Source organism: Cyprinus carpio, chromosome B22 (genome assembly GCF_018340385.1).
Source record: "Cyprinus carpio isolate SPL01 chromosome B22, ASM1834038v1, whole genome shotgun sequence".
Classification (NCBI taxonomy): Eukaryota; Metazoa; Chordata; class Actinopteri; order Cypriniformes; family Cyprinidae; genus Cyprinus; species Cyprinus carpio.
The window spans coordinates 12,503,890-12,527,189 of NC_056618.1; the positions used below are offsets into that span (position 1 = coordinate 12,503,890).

At 38.9% G+C, this 23,300-nt stretch overlaps 2 protein-coding genes and 1 pseudogene across 2 annotated transcripts in view; 1 reads left to right on the forward strand and 2 right to left on the reverse strand.

Moving 5' to 3' along the window:
- Window positions 1-23,300, reverse strand: part of LOC109103223 (NLR family CARD domain-containing protein 3-like) — a 1,793,396-nt gene that overhangs the window by 1,062,421 nt on the left and 707,675 nt on the right. The window lies entirely within an intron of this gene.
- Window positions 1-23,300, forward strand: part of LOC109070511 (ribonuclease inhibitor-like) — an 862,999-nt gene that overhangs the window by 564,121 nt on the left and 275,578 nt on the right. The gene's annotated exons all lie outside the window — the stretch shown is intronic.
- On the reverse strand, window positions 9,708-11,401 carry LOC122141375 (annotated as a pseudogene).

Consider the following 23,300-nt stretch of genomic DNA (forward strand, 5'->3'; position numbering starts at 1 on the left):
CCACATTCCACTGAATCCCCAGTGTTCGCTCTACCAAAGAATCATCAAATGAAAGGTCAGGTTCTTATATCATTAGCACGTTCTGAAGGAGGGTACGTTCCAAGACAGCTTTGATCACGGGACACAAAGTTGTGAAGTCTTAAAACCAAAATAGCACAAAAAAAGTTCCTGACCCCTCACATGTAAAAGCCATGAGAGTAAACAAGATCGTTGGATTGACTTTTTTCCCTCACCTAGCAGAACCAGACTGAAATTCCTAAGGAGACCTGTTAACCCCTCTGGTCTTCACAGGACGTATCCTTACCCCCCAGAATGGCACAGAGAATGCCTTCCAATGCATATAATGCACCAAAATGAACTCAAAAAAGACTTCTAAATGGATATCAGTCCATTGCTCAACTCCTTATCATACATGAACCCACACATTTGATTATAATGTTTCTAATCACTTATTGTGTATGTCTTTTTAAATAACTCTTGAATAGCTTAAGGGATCATATTCATGTTTAGTATGTGTGTGTTCGAATCTTCTTGCTTGAAAGGTTTTATGACCATCAGTTATTTGTCAAATGTATCATATTCTTGTTATAGGAATCATGTCCAAATTATACCCTGCAAGAGCGGGAAAATTCGGGACCTCGTGCTTGATAAGATAACATATGATTTATGAATGGGTGGGACAAACATCGCAACACAAGAGAAAGACAGCTCTATAGGTGGTCAAGACAACATTTGAGGTGTGGCCAAAAGGCAGTTTAAATATCAGGACACCAAATCAAAGTTTGTTTTAGCTTTGCTTGTATTTAAGATGTGTTAGGTCATGCTTTTAGCTTTGAGCTTGACGTTTTTTTAGTGCTTTTGCTATCAGTCATTGCGGCTTTTAGCTTTGTTGTCGTTAAGCTTTTAGTCAGCTTTTAGCCATGCACTTGTTGTTTAGCTTTGGCTATCAGTCATGCCGGCGTTTAGCCTGCTTTTAGTCATGCTTTGCATCATTTTAGCGTTCTTCGAGGCCGTTCCAGCGTGCTGCGGCCTGACACATGCTGCTACTTAGCCACGATGAGAAGAAACACCAACCTAGTCTCGTCAAACTTTACTTTCTGTTCGTTTCCTTTAGTTTTCTTTTCTTTTCCGTTTGAGAGTTTCGGTTCTGAGTAAGTTTTGTCTCGCCGTGTCTCCGAGTCTGACCTCGAGTGCCCGTCCTGAAACTTCAGCCAGCCCACAATCTGCATCTTCAAGCCAACGCCCAACCAAAGGCTACCCAAGACGTCACTTCAACAACTACTGAACTTCCAGCCAATCAGCAACTTCGGGAAACCCCCACTTTCACAGCGACAACAAAGGGAACCCCGTTAAACAGGCAACCGCAAGTAACCTCCAGACTCACATCTGTACTGGTGTTATCTAATATAATTTTAACCTCATTGAGGAAACTCAGTGCGAGGGTTTAATTAGTGCCGTGATTAATGGGTTGTTCATGTCCTGTCAATTTCACGTATTGCTGTAAACTTAGGATTTCACATTCTCTCCTCTTAAAACTCATTCTTTCCTAACTTTCTATCTTCCTGCAAATTGTGTGAATGTGGGAGTGCGTGTGCTTATGGTGTCTAGATTTAGTTTATATGTCTTAGATTTATCTAATAAGCCTTATTCATATGAAAAGAGAAGTATTCTTGTGTTTTGGTGCGTCACAAGTTAATGTCTTAAACTGCCGATCTTGTTACTGTGCTAATTAATAGTGTTTTCACTATACTTTGGATATTAATATCTAGCGCAGATTTGATGTTAAACGGCTCGTTCAGTGAATCGCTGGCCGTTTCCGTGATCAGCCGTGAAACAGTGATTCTGTTCAAATTCCCTTTAAAATCTTAAATGATTCCCTTGGAGCTAAATTGACCTGTTTCCCTTACACTGGAGATGAAAGACGCTCCAAAGAGATGAACTTTCATTCTGTATTCTTGAGGGTTGTTCTTTCAAATCTCCATTTCTCCACCACAAGAATCGCAGAAAAATCTCTATCTGCCTTACACACATGGAACTGATGGGAACGTTTTCTCTACATCACATATCAAAAGCAGAAGGGTTGTTGACGAAATGGAGAAGAATACCCTGTCAAATTGTTCTCAAATCAGGTCCTTGAAGGAGATAAATCATTTCAGATGAGTTCCATCATACCTCGCAGAACATCACAAACAAAAAAATCAGATTCCAAAACACGAATGGCATCTGCTGGGGTCAGTGGAGGAATTTCCCTTAACAGAAAGTCTATGACAAATACCTGTGACACCAGAAGAGTCGGGGCGAGGTAATGAAGGTCCAACAATGCTCCAACCTAGATCAGTTTTTGACAGCATAGGGTTCATCATTACTTTCTAGGATCACTTGTCTTGGCGCCAATGCCCTGTGCACAATTATATCCAATCAAAAGCCTAGCCTCACAGTCCTTCAAAAAGGGCATCTCATAAATAATTGCAGAAAATGATTCCAAAGCTTAGCCATTTCACTGGGTATGTGTGCCTGGTTAACTGTAGGCAGTCATTAGTATAGATGGGGGGAGTTCAATATAAGTGGCAGAGCTGTAACCTCTTCAACGAAGTCCTGAAATCCTTTCACTCTTCACTATGGTATCCTTTCCAGACATGGTAGTCAATTTTAACCTTACAGGAGATTTATCTACCTGCAGACCTACACTACTTACTTCTTGATCAATAAAGGTTATACCGCTTTGTGAATCGAGCAAAGGCATAAACTAATTTTTCTGTGCTCACATGCTTTGCTTGATGATCCACATACTGGTACAACCATTGATGTATAGGATGATCCCTTTCCAGACACCACTTAAGGACACAGCAGCTGTCGAGTCATCGGACCTTGAATCAGATGATGTTACAGGGACTGACTGTTCTCCTTTGATGTAATTGTCATCATGAAAGCAAGTAGGATGTTTCCCTTTGCATGTGTTACAGAAAAGACAATGGTGACAATCTTTAAACCCTATGTCCAATCTTCAGGCATCCATAACAAATATATTTTCCTTCACATATTCCCGCCGGTCTACTAGTGTCTTGGCCATCAGTTGGAACAGTCGTAAAGCTGATGTTTAGGATCTTGACAAAACACACAGGGAGGTTTAGTATTTTCTTTATGCTCCGTTGTCTATCGTGCCCCATGTCGGTTTGCGTATTAAGGACATTAACCTTATTTCCTTTAGACTCTCTAAAATTTCGTTTCTCCACAGATACTAAACTAAGAGCATAAGATGACGTGACCGGATTACACCAATCTCTGCCTCCAATGAAATGAATGCTGCAAAGGCCTTAAAGTCGGGGAAATCCTTATGGTCTCTCAAGGTTTGTGTAACCTGTCGATTCCAACGTGAAGCAGCCCATTCAGGAAGTTTTTGAACTAACCTTTGGTTTTCCTCGCAGTCATTTAAAAATTTGTAGATTTGCAACATGAGCCATGGCATCTTGACATGCATTCAGAAAATCTGAAAACTCTCGGAGTCCAACAGCATCCCTTGACTGAATTTTAGGCCAATTTGCAAGCCTCTGTCGAAAGGCACATTGTATCACAATGGTTGACCATACCTTTGATCTAATCTGCTCCAGGCATCCGTATATGCTTCGTTGTCACTCCTGTAGAAGGTACCATTCAGCTTTTGCATCCCGATCCACCCCATACCTTTTCAGATAATAAAGTTTGTCAGCAGCAGATAAACTCTTTCAATCAATCAGTGACATAAAGGAAGCCTTCCACTCAACCAGTGATGGGAGTACTCGAGTCCTGGACTCGGGACTCGAGTCCGACTCGAGTCACTATACTTTGGACTCGAGTCCGACTCGAGACTCCATTCTCTGGACTCGTGACTCGACTTGGACTCGGGAAACTGATGACTCGTACTTTGGACTCGGACTCGAGGATATAAAAAATCGGACTTGAGCATTCATCACGTTGTTTTTTGACTAAATATGTTATAAAAAAAAAATATATAAGGTGTTACACTTTTCCGGTTTCGTGCCAAGACCGCTGGGATCTATTTTTTCCCCTCACAGACACTGCTAAACCGCTCGCTCTTTTGCTTGACACAACACACTCACTGACGTCACTCACTTTACGCTCGTGCATGTCAGATCAGATTACATGATTTTTTTTGCCTGTTTGCGATAGTCACTGTGTCAGATGGATGACGCAATTTTGACTCCTAAAATCCTGTGGTGTCGTGAACAAGAAACATGTCAGACTAACGTTACACGTTGCTTTCTGACCAGTCGCGTACAGTCACACACACACACATTCACTTGAACACACAAACGCACTCACGCTAAATCACTCGGTCACTCACACACAAACGCTCTCTCCTCTCTCTCTCTCTCTCTCTCTCTCTCTCTCTCTCTCTCTCTCTCTCGGCATATCGATTGATTTTTACATTTTAAGTATCTTTAAAATACAGTGTCCTGTAAAATGCACGGTTCTTTTTTTCGCTGAGTGTAGTTCTGTAATACAGTGTTAAAGGATTAGTTCACACCAAAATGAAAAACTTTCCTAATCATTTACCTCCGCCCAATGCCATCCAGGGATATCCATGGCTTTTTTCTTCAGGGAAAAATAAATTAGTTTTTTTTAAGGAAAACATTTCAGGATGTTTTCTTCATATAATGGACTTCAATGCCTACCAACTCAATACATTTTATCAGTTCTTTGAAGGTCCCAGAGTGGAAACATGTAGGCACTGGGAGCTCGAGACTCGACTCAGACTCGAATACGGGACTCGAGACTCGACTCGGACTCGAACTCTGGGACTCGAGACTCGACTCGGACTCGACAGTTGGTGACTCGACTACAACACTGCACTGAACATACTGAATGGGATCACCATTAAATACAAAAGGCTCTGGAGCTGGCAGTCTGTTCAAATTTATACTATCTTGCATGGCTTGAATGAGAGAAGGCAGTTCATTTTGAGATGAGGAATTATTTATTTGCAGGTTGTCTAGAAGAAATCTGAGGCAAGCAATGCTGTTCTCCAACAATGTAGTTTGTTGCAGGATTGTCAACTTCTTGCACTGCCATCCGATTATAAGCCTCAAACCTAGCTTGTGCTACTCTTAAATCCTTTTCTTGAATCTTCTCCTTCTGTTTATTTTCCTCCATTAGTATATTATACTCAACTTCCTTTGCAGCCAGCTCTGCAGCTGCTTCAGCTTGTTTTGAAGTTCCAAGTGAAGATACAGTATGATGACTGTTAAATAACACATAATTCTGTCTTTACCTCTTTTCGATGCCGGTCCGACCATTCTCAGTCCTTGCATGAGCTCATGGAAAGAAGTAAATGAACATGAAGCCATTTAGTCTGCTCACAAACTTCTTCTCCGTTTCAAATGAGACCGGAAGTCGATGTTTTTAAGAGGCTGAAAAACACGTTCATGCCGATGAATTACATTGTAATTTACATATTATATGGTTGTATATGAAGGGGTGGTGTAGTAGTTTTGCTGCCTCTAGAGCACGTACATCTGTTTGTTCTATAGAATGGAAGTATGGCCAGGAAGTTCTGGACATAATTAGGCATACACTTGGCCAAGGATACGTCAACTCTGAGCATGAAGGACAAGACCGAACTCAATAACCTTCAGGGCCTATAGCCCCCCGTCCTGGTCTTGAACATCTGAAACTCATGAGGAAATATGCATGTGTGCGCATACATTGAGGTATAGAAAGAGAACACAGAAGGGAGGAGGGGGAGCAAGACAGAAGAAAAGGGGGTAAGAAGGGAGGAGGGATTGCAGAGAGGCACAAAAACATCTGGCAGAGAGCATAAAATAATCTAACAGTTCAGAGGCCCCATTTGTTTATATAAATAAACAACATAAAGGCTCTCTGCCCAATTCCCCTTCTCTTAACATTAGCTCAGGCATTTTTCTCATTCCACTTAAGATCAGCACATTCAACAGTTCTATTCATCAACACACTCAGAGCATCCTTTACCAACTTGCCAACCAAGGCAAAAATCATTCTGAGTGTTCGCTATTACTTCCCTTGCCTTATAATTCCTAAGCATTTCCTAGACATATTCAGTAAACCTTTATCAATCAGCATCAATCAACCTTGATCAAACATTTACCATCCCGCCTCATTATGAGGGTTATCTGTGCAACATAATATTCCCACTATAACACATTTTATCCTTTAAAACATTATCTGTTTCATTTTGCAGTGCAGGTAACTGTAAGCCTTGTAGCTTTTCCTTGGCCTCAATCTTAACAATATGGTTGGCTAGTCACTACCACATGTTCATAGCAAATGTGTGGTGTATCTTCATTATCTAGCCAATTTTCCTCACCCATATTCACAAGGAAATATGTACAGGTGAGGAGGCTTTCAACGCAGCCAGGCATATTACCAGATTAACAGCCACGGCCTGATAATTTTAGTAGTATTCTTACAAGTTCTAGTTTCCTACACATAATTCTCTATCAAAACTTAATATATTAGACTGCAAAAATTTAAATGCTTTTCATTGCATTGTTCACATCTTTGGTTTCCTAAAAATACCTCTTTATCCCCAACGGGATATGCTTAATGTATGAGACCTTAACCAGGACAGTCAGATTCGGGCCAATATAAACTAACCCCTAATGTTACCTGGATGTCTGCTGGGTTGAGGACCTACTACAGCTCTTAGGCTTTTAATGCCAGGTGGACTTCTAGAGGTGGTCCAATTTTTCAGCTCGTCTCATTTGTGCTGCACTTTTAAGTTTTTTATCTCGGGTTATTAATAATTCTTATGTAAAAAATCAAGTTAATCTAACAAATTAACTTTTAAAGTCTATATCAGTGCTATAGACCTATGCAGTAACTTGAGTCTACTACTAGAACACCAACATTATCAGTAATGTCAAACAAATACACAAAAAATAAATCTTCTGACAAATCTAAATCACATCATCTCTTCATTCCATGCTGTATCAGAAATGAGGTCAGGATCAGGATGATTTTAATCAGTCTCTTTTCCCTGCTTAGAGTTGCTCCTCAATCTTTCCTTGATTCTGGCAGGATCTTAATCAGTTGGAGCAAACAGCAGGCTTTTAAGCCACCAGTTGAGTTTGCTCATTCTCCTCGCTGGTCCCCCTAAGGGACTCTTCTGCCCCTGCCTGGGTTAGAGGCACAGCTGGTGTGAACTCAGGATGTTCCTCCTTTCAATGACAAGGAACACCAAAGCCATGTATATCGCTGTCTCATCGGACATTCCAGATTAGCGGAGTAAAGCCATCCTTGATATCAGAAGAACTACCTATACCTGTGATAGGAGATCTTAAAATGTTTTTGTTAGAAACAACCCGTTTACTCATTCACCCAGTCGATTCTTATTGAAGTGACCTGTGAGGGAAAAAATTGTGTGGACTGAGGGCTGTCCATTTTCCCAATAACACCAGTAAAAGTGAGAGGACTAGAACCCATATCATTTCCAATTTCAATCAATATCATTTATTTCTTTTTTTTTCCATCTGTTTCTTTCCTCTCCCCCTGTATACCACGTCTAAGTGGTATAACACTAAAGTTCAGTTCAACTCTACTCAATTTATTTCTGTGTTGTTTCAAGGTATCTCACTATCATCAAATAATTTCTGAAACATGACCTTTTTTTAGGCTTTTAACCTATGAATCAGTTTTTCTTTGAAACACTCAGCCCACATGTAACATGTTAACAAGCACAATATATTTCATACATATGACACATAATCAGTTTGATGAAGTCCGTCATGACATCCTGAAAGGGAAAAATAAAAAGTTAAGTTTGGGGTGGACAGAGCAAGCCTTCTTGCTCTGCCTTCCCATGTTTTACCCTGCGCAGGTGTGGCACTTTTTCTTTTCCTGCCACTAAATATCCCAAGCCAGGATAATTAGCCAAATTAATCCATAGCCATTATTTTCTTGGGCATATTCTTGGGAAAATTTTGAAACAGCTGTTCATGGCAGTTTGTCTGCCTTGGTGCACCATCACTCACACACTTTCACACACTCTCACACCCACCTCTGGCCAGAGCATCATCTCTTTTTGTCACTGCCTCCACAGACAGTGAATTGAATGGGGAATGTCAGTTTCTAGGGTGGAATACCACCAAGTCTTTCTCGAATGAAACAATTTCGGTACCGACAGAAGCTACTCAACGTAGGCACTGTGGCATTCCCCTTGCGACGTTGGACTAAAACAGTTGGATGATGTCCATTACAGTGGGGTTGAATTTCTCATCGCGTTCACAACCCCAAAATTTTCACTATTTTGTCAAAATAATCTTTTAGGCCTAGGCATGCCATTATTGAAAGAACCAATTTTAATTTTAATTTAATTTTCTTTTTTAATTTCTTAATTGTTGTGTATTTACGAAATGCAAAGTGACCTTTCTGTGTTTTCCTTATACCCTCCTACGTTACGTGATTATTCTACGTCAACACCGTAGATCTTGAGTGTCGAAAATAAACGGCAAGCACTGGTTTACGTTTACTCCTGCCTCTCGTGTATATATCTATAAAATATAAGAATATATAACATTAATTTTCTAATAAATTATCTGTGTATTTTAGTTTGTCTTTACTAGTTTTTTTCTATTGCATTTTTTATGTTTTACACACTGAACAAAATTATAAACGCAACACTTTTGTTTTGCACCCATTTTCTGGCTCAATTGATCCCTAATCCGGTTGCACTAAAGCTGGATAGGGGGCAGGAGGATATGTTATGGTATAAATTACCATGGAGATTTATTCTGTGGAGCTAGCCTGCTCCAGACCAGGCTAAATTCCAGGATCTATTGATCTCATCCCTAATGTCAGTCAGCAGTCTCCACAAATGGAAACCAATAGTTTATTCACTGCTCACTATACATTGTTATCACATATAACTAGACCCACTGTCATTATTTAAACGTTTGTGATCATTAATTTCAATCATTTTGGATAAATAATGATTTTTAGATGATGTTGCTATCATTAGATAATTTACAGTTTCCCATAGACTATAAGGCTATATATAAAATGATAGAATATTAGGGCCACAGAGGGAAAAAAAAAAGACAAGTCATAATATTGTAACCAGTTGTTTTAAAGGAGGACAGTTGTTAAAATGACAGATGTGGGGCATTTCGTGAAATTGTACTTCAGTATGGTTTCATAAACAAAGACATGCTGATGTGCCAGAATATGAAGTATCACATTGTCATAACTATCAAAACTGTAAAAAGAATGTGTTGCTTTTCTGCAGAAAGAACCAGCCTCATAAATTTATGACTTTATCCTTTTTCCTCAGTGGGGCCCTAGTACTCTGTCATATAAACAAATACACATTCCATATGAATATAAAAACACAATGTGTAACATTATGTTCCTTTATTGAATAAGGACAAAACAAAGCAGGTAAACTATCAGCTCCTTTCGAAACTGAAGTCACAGTGACTCTACAAGATGGAAAGCACAGAATCAAGCATATTATACAAAATGATACATACACATTCAAAGGTCTGTATATAACACACCCTGCATGTCTGCACACTAAAATAAATGCAGGACAAATCCATACACATCAAGTGAACAGACAAATGAATGGATGCAGTAGCCTCCCTGCAGCCTTGTATTACACACAGTATACCGCACAAACATCATAAAAGGCCAAATTCGTAAAAAAAACCAACCCAAAAAAACCCCTATTCCTCTGCCACAGCAGGACATTTTTTACCTAAATTGAAAGCACACATACTAACTAAAATAATTCAACACATATTGGTCCCTCAGCAGCCGACCACTGTCGTCATCAGGGAAGATTGCCGGATTGTCCCAGTCCATGGCTGGTGGCACTCTGGGGGCCCTCTCCTTCCTCAGGCAGGCCACATTGTGGAGGACAGCACAAGCCACAGTAATATCACATGCCCTAACAGGGTTGACCCTTAATTTGTGAAGGCAGTGAAAGCGTGCCTTCAGGAGGCCAAAGGTCATTTCAACTCTGGCCCTGGTCCTGGCATGGGCATGGTTGTAGGCCTGCTGTGCTTCCTGGGGGTCTGTGAAAGGTGTCAGGAGAAAAGGCTGGCAGCCATACCCCCTGTCTCCCAGCAACACACCAGAGAATTCACCTGTCAACACAAAATCTCATCATTACTACCTCATAAACACAGTGATATTCTTGACACAGCCATGATGGTTATAAATAGGGGTTGTGTGGCTTACCTTGTGATAGGCACTGATAGATTTCAGAGGCCCGAAAGATTCTGGAGTCATGGACTGAGCCAGGCCATTTTGCCACAACATTGCTGATCACACAGTCAGCATTGCAGACCATCTGAAATCATAAGATGAGGAATATTACACCAATCAATGCACATCATTGGCAATGCAGAGTGTTCGTCAATGGACAATATCAAAAAGTTATGTTCACCTGAACATTAATGCTGTGAAAGGATTTCCTATTCACAAAATCGCCTCATGGGCACCTGAGGGGGCTTTTATCCTTATGTGTGTGCAGTCCACTGCACCAATGACATTGGGGAAACCTGTCACACAAAGTAATGAGTATCCTACTATGTGTTAACAGTTGTCCTGTAATTTGTAGATCCTCTTACCTGCAATCCTATAGAACTCCTCTTTCATGTCACAGAGTCTTCTGTGGCCAGGGAAGGAGATGAAGACATCTGCTAATGCTTTGATAGCCAGACACACACTCCTTATTGTGCGGCAAATTGTGGCCTTGTTCAGCTGTTCTGCATCCCCCACTGAGTACAGGAAGGCTCCACTAGCAAAAAAGCGCAAGGCCACACAAACCATTTGCTCCACACTCAGTGAATGGCTCCGTGCAGTGCGGTGCTTAATCCTGGGACCCAGTAGTCTGCATAGATACCTGATGCCATCTGCAGAAAACCTGTATCTTTCATATAGATGGTCATCAGGGAAGGCCAGTGGGTCCAACCGGTCCCTGAAGACCCTTTCTCGCCTGAAGGCTCTCCTCAGCACAAGTGCTTCTTCATCCACCCCATCTCGCAAGAATGGGCATGCCATTGTCAGAGCAGAAAGGAACACACAATTTTGGGCCTTCATATAGGCTAGTGGCCACACCTGGTGCTGGGGGGGGGGTGGGCAAAAGAGGCCGGTGCCTTATAACGATGACTTGGTTGTACTGATTGCTGTGAAAATAAAAAAATACCTTAGAAAGATGCCACCGTCCTGTGTGCTCACAATAAGAGCTCATATGTCATGGCTCACTTGACTTTACGAGAATATACCTAATTTTTATTTTGAGCTGTGTCATCTTCTTGGAGCTGGGGGAGGAAAGAAAAATAATGATTAATACATTTGTGTTACAGTTAGCATACAGTGTACATTGAAGGCATATCTCACCTCCCTCTCAAGTTTTTTTTATTTCAAGGTCCAGTTTCCTAATTGTCCTCTTTTTTTTATTTCGCACTCTAGTGCAAGATTTTTCTATCTTTTTCTTCTTGTACTGAATGTCTATGTCTGCCAGTTCTATTTGGCGCCGGAGGTGGTTGCCATACAACTGTCTGATAGCTTGTGAGCTCTGTGAACACAATACAATTAGCGCAGCTGGAATTTGGCAGGATGTGGTGTCCTTTTATTAATACGCACTATGTTGCCAGGCTGGTTTTCCCACTGTATAGCATCTGGGTCCTGTAAAAGAAATTAGATTTTTTGATTTTGATGAGGACTCCTCACCATTGTAGAGTAAATAGTACTTTCACAGTCTTAACATGATACCTCATGCCTTCTGGGATCCACAGAGATGGTCTCCTCCTCATCATCGTCTCCATCATGTGCTGTTGCTGCTGCACTGGGGCTTTCACCCTATCACATTTAATCGGATTCATATTGAAGCTAGTAGACAAGACATGCCAGGCCTACAGTATGCCTTTGATGGAGTACTCACTGGATCAGCATCGTCTGGTGCTTGTGCTGGTGGCTCTAACAGGAACACAGTGCTGCCAGACACTGCAAGGCAATAGGTAAACCAAAGTCAGACAGTCCAAATTGATTCAATATGAATGTGGTTGTATTCCATGTAGAGATGGAAGGACATACCTTGAATGAAGCGGGTGGCATCTTGGGAGGAACCTATGCTCGTCTCTTTACCCCCAGGGATCCCCTCTAAGACGGGCCTGCCTTTATTTAGCTCCAAGGCCATGTCCTCTGCTGGGGTAAGGTCAGCCTTTGGTGACCCACCACCCGTGCCTTGTCTGTGGGTATTCTTTTTCACTGCTAAAACAGTACAGACAATGTGTGAGCAGGCACCTTCTGGGTACAATATATGCTTGTGCTTTGTTAAATATTAGTCAGGGACCATACCATTCTGCAGAATGTTCTTGTATTTGATTTTTGACCTGCTGCCATGTCCGTTTTGGCCCGTTCATGTTTAATCTACATCACACACACACACACACACACACACACACTTTTTATGTATTTTTTGTATTGTTTCCAGTAAAAATATAAAAGAAAAAAACACTAAAGATGTATTTTCTTGATTTTTCTAAATGACCTAGCAAAATAAGTATAGGTTTAGACCAAAAATATAAACTTCAAGTAAATGTGTGCTTAAAACAAGCAAAAAATTTAAATATCTGTCAATATAATAAGAAAAATTCTCTTGAAATAAGTTTACTTTTTCCATAAACACTTACTTTTAGAAAAGTTCTCTTGTTTCACTGGCAGAGTTTTTTGCTTATTTTCCTAGGTTATTTTGCTCTAGAAAATATTTAAGATTTTTTTTAGATATTTTTTTTTTGACTGAAAACAAGACAAAAATACTAAGTAAGAAAGACATTTTTGCAGTGCAGTGAGCAACCGACCTTGGGTCCTTTGAAAGGCGCTATATAAATTAAAGTGATTATTATTATAGCTCATCTATGTATTCAAGAAATTTTATTTATATAGCACTTTTCACAATTGTTTCATTCTGTCAAAGCTGCTTTACATTAATAAAAGCAGGGGAAACACAAAAAAAAACCGGTGGACAACATAATAAGCAGAGTACAACGGCTAAGATTAAACCGTACTGAGCGTAGTAACGTAAAATAATAATGTAAGGCTTTAATAATAATATATCATAGCTTTATACAGTGTGATGGAGTTACGTTACACAATTTCACTCATATATGCAGTGCATTTCAATAAAAAATTTAACCGTTTCATAATTACAGTACAACTGCGATTTTGGAGATGTGAATTAAATATTTGATTTGTAATTGTGATGTTTCAGCGGAGCGGTGAGTGTGTAATTGTGCACTACTTACGCATTCAGGCGGTCGCAATACTTTTCCCACGCTTTTTCTCTTTGCTTTATCACTGTGGCGGTGTTGCCTTTCTTCTTAATTATATCTTTTTACCTCCTCGTATGCCTCCATGAGGATTTGTGCTTCCGACGGGGAAAAGTACGCGGCTCTAGTTGCCATGGTAAATCAGTTAATCTGTGATCTGTGGCGGGGTCTATTTGAGTGAGCCGTGAGCGCGCACCTATCTAGGATTGGTTTCACCTGGCTTAATGAATCCGTGTCTGCTCATCCTGGCTTGGTCTTTGTGCAACCAATTAAGCCTGGACGCACATGTTTTGGCTTTATTGAGCTCAGCTGAGTCATTTATCCCGGATGTCTTAATTCTACTTTTGTGCAACAGGCCCCTTGGCTTTATTGAGCTCAGCTGAGTCATTTATCCCGGATGTTGGCCAAAAACACCTACATCATGTAACCGCTTTCTCTGGGTATGACAGCATTTGTGATTTGACAAGTTTGGAATTTTAAAACTTAAATTCAGCCCTAAGAAATCTATATTTACCAAGATGGAGTGACTAGTATCATTGCTTTACAATTCATATTTTGATCTTGGACACTTTGTGCCCTCTACTCCCCTATGTTTTAAGGAATCTTGGAACATCTATGTTTACCAGCTTTACAAGAAGCTACGTCTTTACATCAGAGTCTAAACTCTCCCTATATTTCACAGTAAGTCCTCTCTATGCTAAATCCAGTCCAAGTTTTAGCTGATTGAGAAATCCAGCAAATAGTTAACTTCTTTCATAGGGTTGGACTGGTGCCTATTAAAAGAAAGCAGTTTGTTGTTTGTTAAAGAGCTTACAAAGAACTGCTATAAGACCATTAAATTATCAAGTTGCAAATGAATATGACAAATCAAAATCTGAGGCGGTCTCTGTAGTGGTCACTGTATATGCAGTACCTGCCCATGAGGGAAAAGATGAAAGTCTCTGAAAGTCATTTGAACATGTCTTGGCTGTCTTAGTGTCTTTTTCCTTCTGCAGTGTCTTCCAGTCTGTCACTTGGTGATGAGGATATGATGGGGCATCGGAGTTTTGATTCGGGATGCAGTTATCTTCCGCTCTGCCTCTCATGGCAGATGTCTGCAATGTTTTCAGTCTTTCTTGATTTTATCTTCTGCTATGAGTGTCATGTTCCTCTTACAGGGGGTGTAGCCGATCGCTCCTCAGCTTTTCCTGTTCTTCACAGCCATAATGTCTCTTTCTTCATGTTGTATCGCCCTTTGGCAGCTGCCCAAGATGTCGTCTTGTTGCTTCTATAAAATGAACACTCAAGAGAACCGCATTATAAACTTTGACCACAACTGCATATAAGCAATCCCTGCTATGGTCAGTCATCTTGTGCAACTGTCCAAAATTTAAGGAATCTCATCCAGTTAACTATATATATATATATATATATATATATATATATATATATATATATATATATATATATATATATATATATATATATATATATATATATATATAGCAGTCCTTGGTTTATTTTAATAAGCAAGTTCTTCTTTGCTGTAAAGGTGCAAGCAATTCCTTCTTTGTAGAATGCAAAAAAAGAGCAGTAACCTATTCTGTCTGATATGAGCATTTCCTACTTCTATAATTCTTATGAATACATCAACATGATGCATTGTATTATAACTTCAGACTGAAATCTTGTAAATAGTCTACCAAATGTAACAACCAAAGTCAAGATTTTTTTTTTTTTAAATCTAAATTATTAGCTTAATACGGCCGTTTAAAATAGTCACTCAATCTTGTTCCAATTGATCACAATGCACAAGTTATTTTAGTTAACACAAAAATTATAGTCTCAATCTCCACAATGTATCACATTTCAGGCTGTCCCCCAGAGATAACGGACACAAACTTCACTCTTGTAAAGATAAAATGTAATGCAAGCTATCTCTTTGAAAACATCTATTTTTCATTATATTACTTGTTTATTCATCGATATAATTCCCTTGTGGCTCCCACTTTTCATATAAACTAGCCTTTAACTTTTCAGAGCCAATACTTAAATCAAATCTCCAAAACAAATTCTGCCAAATCATCTAAATACAATTTTCATTTCTGCTCATCCGTCTGATCAACAGTACTGTCCTAATTTTGGCTTTGTTGGTTACTGACATATAGGCGTGCTTCCAATTCCCTTCAAATTGCGCAAAGTGACATTGCGAATTGAAAATACACCTAATGGAAACACCAATTTCGCAAAAAACTTGCTGTTTTTATTTATATTTTATTGGCTTTGTTGGTAAATTAATAATTCGCAAACCTGCTGTGGAAACAGGGTTTTCGCATTTACAATGTCACATGCCGTATGTAAAAAGTTATATGATATTCTTCAATGTACTATAACCTCCAAAAAACATTTCATACGTCTGGTATAAGGGTTTTCCCCTACCATTAATGCTTAGACAATTTACACTGCACACATCTGCGGTGCAGTTTGGCTTTAATACAATGCTTGTGTTTGCTCCAGCCGCGACATGGATGTCTCTGAAGCAGCTCTCAGCTGTAAAGATACATGCATACGCCTCCTTTGAATAAATATAGCCAAAATCAGTTGCCATGACTTATCGCGAGTGGCAAAATATTACGGTTTAGAAGCATAACCTTGGTTAATGGAAACACTTTCATTTCGCAGTGTTTCATTTTTTTTTTTTTTTTTTTTTTTTTTATCGACATCAACAATAGACTTCTGCCGGTAAACATTTTGTGTCAATGTTAAGGGCAGGATTAGCTGTTTGTCGAAACAATGGGAGGCAAACACAGCTGAGAGAGAACAAATCAAGAGTAGATTCGTTTCAAAACTTCACTAAATCCAAGTGAACTTAGAATGGCAAATAGCCATTAGAAGAATGTGCACTAAACAATCTGCTGAAACACATACTACTCTGCTGTTTCACCCATCCTGTATAGATCAAGGGACATACATAGACAATTAAAAGAATTGCGATTTATCAGTTTATTTGTTTTAGTGCCTTGCAAGGACTTCACAAAACTCTCAAATCATTTAAAATCATAAATCTAGGAAGGACTGAGAATGTCAATGTGAGAATAGGTAACAAAGATAGCCTTTCACGAAGCGTCCATTCACTTTTTAAGAATGAGTAATGAAAAAATGTATATTTTGCAAAACTTCTATTCTATTAACAGTCGGTCGCAACCCGATACTGTTCTTCCCGTATGTCTTACACAGTACGAGGATAACCCACTCTGCCAAATATGACAGAGTCCAAATTCACGGCACGAAAAATGTTCAATTTCTTAACAGACAGTAAGAATGATTAAAGATTATTCCTCACCTGTCTGCAGAAATCCCGGACGAGCCCCCACTGTTAAATAACACATAATTCTGTCTTTATCTTTTCGATGCCGTCCGACCATTCTCAGTCCTTGCATGAGCTCATGGAAAGAAGTAAATGAACATGAAGCCATTTAGTCTGCTCTCAAACTTCTTCACCATTTATTATTACATTCACACATTATATAGTTGCATTGCAAGGGGTGGTGTAGTGGTTTATCCAATAAGCATTGTACACTACATCATATAGGAATGTCTAGCAAACAAGGGGTTTTCCCTCTTGCTGCCTCTAGAGCACGTACATCTGTTTGTTATATAGAATGGAAGTATGGCCAGGAAGTTCTGGACATATTAGGCATACACTTGGCCAAGGATACTTCAACTCTGAGCAGAAGGACAGACCGAACTCAATAACCTTCGGGCCTATAGCCCCCCGTCCTGGTCTGAACATCTGAACTCATGAGGAAATATGCATGTGTGCGCATACATTGAGGTAGAGAAAGACAACACAGAAGGGAGGAAGGAGCAAGATGGAAGAAAAAGGGGTAAGAAGGGAGGAGGGATTGCAGAGAGGCACAAAACATCTGGCAGAGAGCATAAAATAATCTAACAATGACTTAACTGAGTAGTAGACCTGTGACTAATTCGGGTGACAGTGGAGCCATAGATAGAACGAGCATAAGTAGATTTGAGTAATTCCCTTAAGCGATGTTTTGCTTGTTCTGAATCAAACTCATCAATGCCTGATATTCTTTCATAGGCGACCTTAATTATATCTGTTGTCACTGCCTCACAAGCATCGATACGTCGTCTCAATTCAGTAGATGGTGTAACATGGTCTCTAACTTGAACATAGAGCTGCATAACATGCTCCTTTCCTTCCAGAGTATCAATAAGAGATGCTATCTGGCTCTCAGTGATCTCAGATTTGAGTTGATCTCTGGCCTTACGTGCTGACATTTTCCATTTTTCATACATGGAGAGAAGCTTTCTTTCTTTCCTTTGAATTTCTTCCCTTTGTAATGCAAGCATTTTTGGAGTAAGATTACGTGGACGAACAGAACGTTGGGGAGCTTGAGATTCTTCTAAAGTTTCTTGAAGTTTACACTTAAGTTCACTCAAAATCTGTTCTTTAGCCTCAATTGTCTCTATTATCTGTTCTCTCTCTAAACTACCTGCTGATGTTTGATACTCATTGTTAAGGGTTTCAATATGTTGGAGAATATTAACCTGCCTTTCACCTTCTACATTATCAAAAGAAGAATTTAACTCTGTCATTTTAAAATGAACTAATTAACACAACTATAAAATATGTCCAGCACTATTATAAGGTGATTTCAATTCCCAAACAGCATAAATGACGGTCTCAAACATTAGAAACAACAGTATAAAAATATCCCTTTTTGAATAAACAAATTTCTTAAAACACAAATATATTATCTTCAAAACAACAAACGATTTAACAATCTCTTTCAAGGTCACTATAAAAATGTTCAAACTTTTTTTCTTGTAATTAAACTTTTAAGGGAATGTCTTGTAATGGTCACCTGAAGAACACAGCCTTTCACAGTCCGTAGTGTGTCGATTAATCCTCCGTTTCAACTGTTGTGATTCATAAACGAAACTCGTTCAACCATCAGAAATCGATCCTCTGCACATGAACACTCACTCCTTAAAGACCCGTCAACATGGACACCGGTCATCAATGCAGCAGGCTTCGATGATGAATGGATAAGTTCTTACTGTTGCTACCCCACTGAAATGATGGTCTTTGCTCCTTAACTGATGTTTCCAAAAATGTTTAATACGTTGACATTCAAGTAGACACCGTAAGAACTACAAACAAACAAACAAAAACAGAAACAAACAATACATAAGCCAAATACAAAACCTGACATTACATTATGCATCATACAATGTACAAAATCATTTACCTTATTACCCTTTTCATTGAGACGCACAAGTACAATAAAAGGAAGAGAAAAACGCTACAAACTGCAGGCTGTGTACTTCACAAAGCGCACACAAACAGCGGAAATGTGTCGCTCTTTATACAGGTCTGATTTGCGCATTAAGTTAATTTCATAATAAAAGTCCTTTAGTAGCTGCTCTGTACAAAAAAGGGTCAATGCAATACAGACTTCATATATCTGGTTAACAATTGGCAGTCCGTTACATCTTTATACAGGTCTGATACAGTTACACAGACAGACACTAGAGAGCATAAATTCAATAATGAATGTGACAATCAAACATGAATGTGTCCATCTATCTACAGAAATGACCATCTGCAACATTAAACCTTTTCAAATGAGACTGAAGAATCTGCTGTAATAAAATGTTCTCTCTCTCTCTCTCTCTGTTCTTTGTGTCATCAGTGTAAGATCAGGCTCACATGTGTCCAGCTCTGTGTCTGTGAAGAGTGACCGGTCAAAAGACGGTTTGTGACCGTTATTCACTGACGAAACACCATCAGCTACTGAAAGGTATTTCATGTGTTTTGTATTATGTTAATAGCTAATTTCTCCACTGGGATATTAGTGATAGAAATTAAATAAAACCATAAATATCAGAACAATATCTGCTTTCCTTTTCATTGAAGTCTGTCTGGAGCTTCTTTCCAGTAATACAATTACACAAGCAGCAGCAAGAAGGCATAAATTCACCATAGAGACATGAATATGTCCTTCCATCTTTCTGTTATTAGTGTCAATAGTTTTTTCCTTATAGGACAGAAAAACTTAAATTTGTACTTGAGTAGAACCTTCTCTTTAACAGCATTAACTTATAGCTGCAGCATTAACAGCTGATGCTTGCTCTTTGTGTTTGATAAAAAAAAATAGAAAGAGATTTGTCTAATATTGCCTTAACCACATTTAATTTTATTCACAATTTTAACAGGCTGCATTATGAGACATTAGATTCAGACTTCCAGATTAACGGGAACCACAAGAATTTCTCAGACAAACTCCTAGGAATCTTCCAGGTAGAAAAATAATATTTTCATTAATGATTATTTATAACAAATAAATTGCTTACTGGGCAATGTTTCTTGTTTCTTTTACACATTTTTAATTACTGATTATATAATTTGGACCAAATATGGATGTGGATTTGGTTCAGTTTTGTTCTTTTGTCTTTGCTTTTTATTTTGCTTTGTTTGTAGGATCTTGAGAAGAAAATAATTAATTTTCTAAAAAATGAGCTGGAAAGGTTTAAGAAAATATTACAAAAAGAGGACATGCAATACTTTGTGAAGGAGTTTAATGAGAACAGATGCAGTATGAAAGAAGCAGCTCTAGATCTCACGCTCTACTTCCTGAGAGAGATGAAGCAAGATGAAGCTGCTGATACTCTAGAAGGTAAGAGACTGTGTTCGCTGCTTCCAGCGCTGTGTCAGTCTGTTTTCTCTTCCACGATCACTGTTATGACTTTGATGTTATGAGGAAGATCATTTGCTGTTCATATGCCTCTCATGTGTTCATAACCTGCCGTCTCTTCCAGTGACAGACTTCCTTTAGACTTCTGTTAGACTTCCACATTCTGTTCTGTACATAACAAACCCAGAGACTAAAGAATCTGTGTATTTTATTCCTGTGTTTAGATGAACTCTTCTTCATTCATCAGCTAAAGTGTAGCCTAAAGAAGAAGTATCAATGTGTGTTTGAAGGAAAGGCAAAGCAAGGTGACTCTACACTTCTGAAGAACATCTACACAGATCTCTATATCACTCAGGGTTGTAGTGAACAGGTCAATACTGAACATGAGATGAGACAGATTGAAGTTGCTTCCAGACGTCGTGAATCACAGGAGATACAGGTTGAGTGCAAAAATGTGTTTGAAGCACCTGAACAAGACACGCAGATCAGAACTGTACTGACAAAAGGAGTTGCTGGCATCGGAAAATCAGTCTCTGTGCAGAAGTTTGTTCTGGATTGGGCCGCCGAAGGAAAAGAAAATCAAGATATCAGCATCATACTTCCTCTTCCATTTAGAGAGATAAACTTAAAGAAGCAAGAAAAACTAAGTTTAATGGACCTTATAACTCAGTTTTTCCCAGAGACAGAAGGACTGAACCTTACGAGAAGAAATCAATTCAAAGTCTTGTTCATTCTTGATGGATTGGATGAATGTCGACTTCCTGTAAACTTTAAGGATAATGAGACGTGGTCTGATGTTTCATCACCAGCCTCTCTGGATGTTCTCCTGACGAACCTCATCAAGGGAAATCTGCTTCCTTCTGCTCTCATCTGGATCACCAGCAGACCAGCAGCTGCCAGTAAGATTCCTCCTGACTGTATCGACCGGCTGACAGAGATACGAGGATTCAATGATGCACAAAAGGAGGAGTACTTCAGAAAAAGATTCACGGATGAAAATCTGGTCAAAGAAATCATTGATCACGTTAAAAAATCAAAGAGTCTCTTTATTATGTGCCACATCCCAGTCTTCTGCTGGATTTCAGCCACTGTTCTCCAGAACATTTTAGAGGAGAGAAGAAATAATGTTGTGAAAAAACAATCAGGCTGATGATGCCTCCAAAACACTGCAGGAGTCAAATACTGAAGACACTCCTAAGACTCTGACACAAATGTACACACACTTCCTCAGATTTCAGATCCAGCGGAGCAGACGAAAGTATGATGGAGAACCTACAGCAGATGTTTCCTGGGATAAAGATGCCATCTTTTCACTGGGGAAACTGGCATTTGATCAGCTGGAAAGAAACAATGTGATCTTCTATGACACAGATCTGGAAGCCTGTGGTATTGACGTCTATAAGGCTTCAGTGTACTCAGGCATGTGTACCCAGATCTTTAAGGAGGAAACAGGGATCGTTCTTGGTACCATGTACTGCTTCGTTCACTTGAGCATTCAAGAGTTTATTGCAGCCCTTTATGCACATCTGTTTCTAGACATCAACATGAAAAATGTGTTTGATCAAGACTCTACAGAACAGGAAAACAAAAGTGAAACTATGATTGATTTGCTCAAGACTGCAGTGGACAAGGCACTAGAGAGTGATAATGGACACCTGGATCTTTTTCTACGATTCCTCCTTGGTTTGTCACTCCAGTCCAATCAGAGACTCTTACGGGGTCTGTTGACACAGGGAAATGGAAATGAGCAGAGCAGAAAAAAGGAAATAGTTCAGTACATCAAGCAGAAATTAGAAGCTAATCTGTCTCCAGAGAGATCCATCAATCTGTTCTACTGTCTGAATGAACTGAACGACCAAACTCTGGTGAAAGACATTCAGACCCACCTTAGCAAAGGAAGTCTCTCATCTGCTGATCTTTCACCTGCCCAGTGGTCTGCTTTGGTCTTTGTGTTGTTGACATCAGAGGAGGAGCTGGAGGAGTTTGAGCTTCAGAAATTCAAGAAATCAGATGAGTGTCTCATTAGATTATCAGCAGTCATCAAAACCTCCAAAAGAGCTCTGTAAGTTATTGTTCTTTGTTAATGTTTTGTTCTCATCTTAAAATTGCATTAATCTACATTGATACATAGCAGGTTTGGACACCTCTGATCTTTAGTGATTTATTAACCATATACCGATTATAAGTATATATGTTTTTTTAGGGTTAAATAATAACACATTTTGTTTAACTTTCCTTTTTTTTCTTCAAAAAAATTAATTTTTTTTAAAGAGCAATGATGTTTTATAAGATTTAAATGGGATTTATGTAGAAATTTCTCTTTTCAGCAAAACAAGCTGTTTAGTTAGCTGCAGAAGAAACATACCATGTTATTATAAATCACATTGTTCCATATTTATTTCTACTCCAATATGCAGTTCAATTTCTTAAACTTCTGCTATAAAGATTTTATTGGGTTTTGTGTAATATGTTAATTAATTATTAACCTCCACATCACCTCAAGAAACTCATCAAGACAATAGAACAGCACTTTTAAATGTATAACTCATTGCCTTTAATTATATAAGCCTATTATTTCATTTACATATTTTATTACGTTTTATACAAGCATGCTAGTGTCAGTCTCTGGTTCATATTTTTTTTTTATTTTGTTTTTTACTCCTCCCGTGTCTTTATTGCCCTTATTTGGTCCTTCCTGTTCGTGTCCTTGTTTGAGTTTATTTGTATCCAGCCGTGTGTATTATTTATTCCCAGGTGTTTCCCATTGGTGTCCGTGTATTTTATAGTGAGTTCTTTGTCAGCCATCAACTGATCATTCTGTGTTCCTGTTGTGTCAAGTCCTGTGATCCCCAGCATTTGTTAAAAAAACCTGTTGATTTATTTAGTGTTTCCCATTGGTGTCCCCTTCATTCCAGTGTTCCTCATGTGTGAAATGTGACAGCTAGTTTGTTTTATCTACATTTAAATCAATGCAATTCTAATAAATATGCAGTATATGGTTTTTTTTTTTTCTGTTCATGTAAAAATTATTGGTATAAATTAAAATTTTTGTGTTTAACAAATGTATTTCATGTATCTAACCCTGTGATTTTGATTTATTTCTCTTTTTAGGCTAAATGATTGTGGCTTAACAGACAAAAGCTGTTCCGCTCTGGCTACAGTTCTTGGATCAGATACCAATCTGAAAGAGCTGAACATGAACAATAATAATCTGCAGGATTCAGGATTGAAGCTGCTCTGCAGTGGACTGAAGAATATTAATTGCAAATTAGAGATACTGAGGTAAGTT